The sequence below is a fragment of the Syngnathus leptorhynchus genome, chromosome 3 (genome assembly GCF_054491065.1).
Source record: "Syngnathus leptorhynchus isolate UIUO chromosome 3, UIUO_Slep, whole genome shotgun sequence".
Taxonomy (NCBI): domain Eukaryota; kingdom Metazoa; phylum Chordata; class Actinopteri; order Syngnathiformes; family Syngnathidae; genus Syngnathus; species Syngnathus leptorhynchus.
Window position 1 is genome coordinate 9,562,601 of NC_141197.1, and position 4,053 is coordinate 9,566,653.

Consider the following 4,053-nt stretch of genomic DNA (forward strand, 5'->3'; position numbering starts at 1 on the left):
GACAGACTGTGACATATTTATTCAGTGCTTACCCACTTAATTAGAGCACCATCCAATATCAGGTTTAGGTCACAACTCTCCTGAATAACTTGATACAGCGTATTATTAATTACCCCAATTTTTTTTTTGATGTTTCTGTAAAGGTTAATACACTTGGAACTAGAAGCTATCGAACTGAAATGCTATTATCAACGCTAAAACAATTGATAGTCTTGAATTTCCGAACTTTGTCTTACGAGAAAGATGAACCAACCAACCCATGTCGTCTGTTGAATTGTTGCAATTACTAATTAACTTAATCAGGAACAGTTTAAAATTGTTTTTAAAAAAAATAAAATAAAAGGCTAAATTCTGTTTGAAATTTCACATTCCCGGTGAAAATAGATCTGATGTGCCTCGTAAGTGTGGTAAGCACTGTACACCACTTTGAAATAACCAAGTGACAGTGAAATATTTCTGGTGGCAATAAAGGAGGCTGCTCGTCTATGTACAGCAGGAAACCAAGATGTAATCTCAGCACACAATGTAACACAACAATTGAGCAGATATTTAACATAAGTTTTCTTATGTCAGAAGAAAAAAAACTCAGCCAGAAATAGCCTGTTTGCAGGATGGAAAAACCCCAGTGAGGAAATATCTGCAGTGGAGGATGGGATGACAGGTTGCCTTGGCAACTTAATCCCACTCACTGCCCCCCCCCCCCCCCCACACACACACACACCACCCCAATTTACAATACCAAATGGGAGTGAATGGCAAATATACACTATCTCTCATCTCCTCTTATCAACAATGAAGAAATGACACTTAGAGACAATGGAAAGGAGTCTGTATTTACTGCCTCCAAAAAATGTCTCATCCCACAGCCATTCATGTCTAACGCACTGGAAACAAAAGTGAGCACACCCCTAAGTGAGACTTGCCAATTTTGGGGGATATTGAAGCTGATCGTTATTTTTACTCACTCAAGAATTGACATGAAAACAGGCATAAACTCCGAAATCTTGGTTATTGTTGTTGATTTATACATATAAACACATTACAAGATCAAATAAAAATTAAGACAGAATAATCATGATCAGATCTTTTGGATCAACATGAGCATGTATGAGCACCTCATATTATATACAGTAAAAGCTACAAAACAAACTGACAACTCATTTTCAAATCAGACGAGTAAAAACTGGTCAACTATTAAAAAAAAACATTATTAAAAGTGAAGACAATTTGCAATTCTAGTATTGACACAAATTTGATGCACAATTTGTCTTTGCGGGCCACTTAAAATGATGTGGCGGGCCGTATCTGGCCCCCGGGCCTTGACTTTGACACGTGTGATGTAGATGTTGTCAGTCCTTGCTCTTTGACAATCATCACAAGAACACCTCAAAAGTGTTAGTGAAACATGGTGGATTGCCAAGACTCTGTTACCATAGTAACAGGCTTTCAGGTTGACACTGCGTTGGACGCGAGTTCCTTGACCCTTCCCCTAGGAGAGCTGGAGACGGAGTCTGAGCCAATGATGAAGAGATGAAGCGTTGACAATTGTTGCGATGACTCATCATAGTCATCATCATCTTGTGGACAACTCATCCACACAACTCACCTGGACAGAAAATCTCTTGAGCATTTACTCGATATCAGTGCTTCTCAATCATTTTCTGTGATGTCCCCGCTAGGGAGAAGAAAACATTTTGTGCCCCCCACCCCCCATGTTATTAACATTAAATAAACAAAAATAAATAAAAAAGAAAGATCAAGTTACAATATAGAATATCTTTATTAATAACATTGTTTTTTTTTGTGTCTGTAACAGATTCAATGTGCATCACTTTGCCTGAAATTGAGCAATTTGGTACGCTGCTTTATATGATGCTTACAGTGCTTGCTGATTGACTGAAGTAGCATTCACAAAGTGTGATGATTGTTGGCAATATTCAGCCCGTTTTCACTGAAAAAAAACTCCCTAATGAAGTGGCCTGTGATTAGGTACACCTCACGGACACTTCAGTGGGTACATTACACGAGGTAAAATAAATAAATAAATAATACGATTTGGTGAACGATTCTTATGAACAAGTCCTTTGAGTCCTAGGTTGAAATAGCTGAGTGGTTAGTGACACAGTCTTGTACCCGGTGAGAACTTGGGTCGAGCCTAGGTGTGAGCACATACTTGATGCTTTTAAATTTGGAATTTCGCTTTGAATCCGTACACATGTGCAAACAAATGCATGTATTTATGTGTAAATATATATGATGGCCCCGCCCCAAGGATGGCAGAGCAAACCAATGAAATACGCCCACCACCTAGGGTTTGGGTTTCAAAGTACGGTTAGGGTTTAGGGTTTGGGTTTCAAAGTAGGGTTTGAGGTCAGGGGTTAGGGGTTAGGGTTAGAGTTTCAAAGTAGGGTTAGGGTTTAGGGTTAGGGTAGGGTCTAGGGTTAGAGTTTCAGAGTAGGGTTAGGGTTTAGGGTTAGGGTCTCAAAGTAGGGTTAGGGTTTAGGGTTAGGGCTAGGGTTTAGGGTTAGGGTTAAGGGTTAGGGTTTAGGGTTTAGGGTTTAGGGTTTAGGGTTTGGATTAGGGTTTGGGTTAGGGTTGCAAAGTAGGTTTAGGGTTTGGGTAGGGTTCAGGGTTAGGGTTTCAAAGTAGGGTTAGGGTTAGGGTTTGGGTTAAGGTTTGGGTTAGGGTTGCAAAGTAGGTTTAGGGTTAGGGTAGGGTTCAGGGTTAGGGTTTCAAAGCAGGGTTAGGGTTTAGGGTTTGGTTTAGGGTTTCAAAGTAGGGTTAGGGTTTGGAGTTAGGGTTTAGGGGTTAGGGGTTAGGGGTTAGGATTAGGGTAGGGTTTAGGGTTAGGGGTTAGGGTTTCAAAGTAGGGTTAGGGTTTGGAATTAGGGGTTAGAGTTAGGGTTAACCCTAAACCCTAAACCCTAACCCTAAACCCCACTTTCAAACCCTAATTCTCTTCACCCCACCCTCTACACTAATGGATTTCATCCAGTTCCCTAGGTAGTGGACGTGATCCATTGGTTTGCCACTTTATGTATTTACACATAAATACAATTGTTTCCATATGCGTACGCATACAAAGCGAGGTTCCAATTCTAAAAGCAAATTTCAGTGAATGCTCACAACTGGGATCGAACCAAGATCTTACAGAGTAAGAGCCCGGGTTACTAACCAATAAGCTATCTCGACCTCACGACATTTGGCTGTCAGCAATCTTTTATTCATTTTTTACCTCATGTAGTCTGGAAGTGTCCATGAGGTGTACCTAATAACAGGCCACTTCATGAGGGCAAATGCTTAAGTGAAAGTGAAAAGTGCCACACCTGGCCTCACCCCCACTTTCTGATTGGCTGTTTGCTCTATGACGTCATTCAGACACTCCATTAGGTACACCGCCATTTTCAGGTGTACCTAATAACAGGCCACTTCATTAGGGAAAAATCAGGGTCAAAATTTAAATGAAAGTGAAAAGTGCCACACCCAAACAACCCCCCACTTTCTGATTGGCTGTTGGATCTGTGACGTCACTCGGACACTCCATTAGGTACACCGCCATTTTCAGGTGTACCTAATAACAGGCCACTTCATTAGGGAAAAATCAGGGTCAAAATTTAAATGAAAGTGAAAAGTGCCACACCCAAACAACCCCCCACTTTCTGATTGGCTGTTGGATCTGTGACGTCACTCGGACACTCCATTAGGTACACCGCCATTTTCAGGTGTACCTAATAACAGGCCACTTCATTAGGGAAAAATCAGGGTCAAAATTTAAATGAAAGTGAAAAGTGCCACACCCAAACAACCCCCCACTTTCTGATTGGCTGTTGGATCTGTGACGTCACTCGGACACTCCATTAGGTACACCGCCATTTTCAGGTGTACCTAATAACAGGCCACTTCATTAGGGAAAAATCAGGGTCAAAATTGAAATGAAAGTGAAAAGTGCCACACCCAAACAACCCCCCACTTTCTGATTGGCTGTTGGATCTGTGACGTCACTCGGACACTCCATTAGGTACACCGCCATTTTCAGGTGTACCTAATCACAGG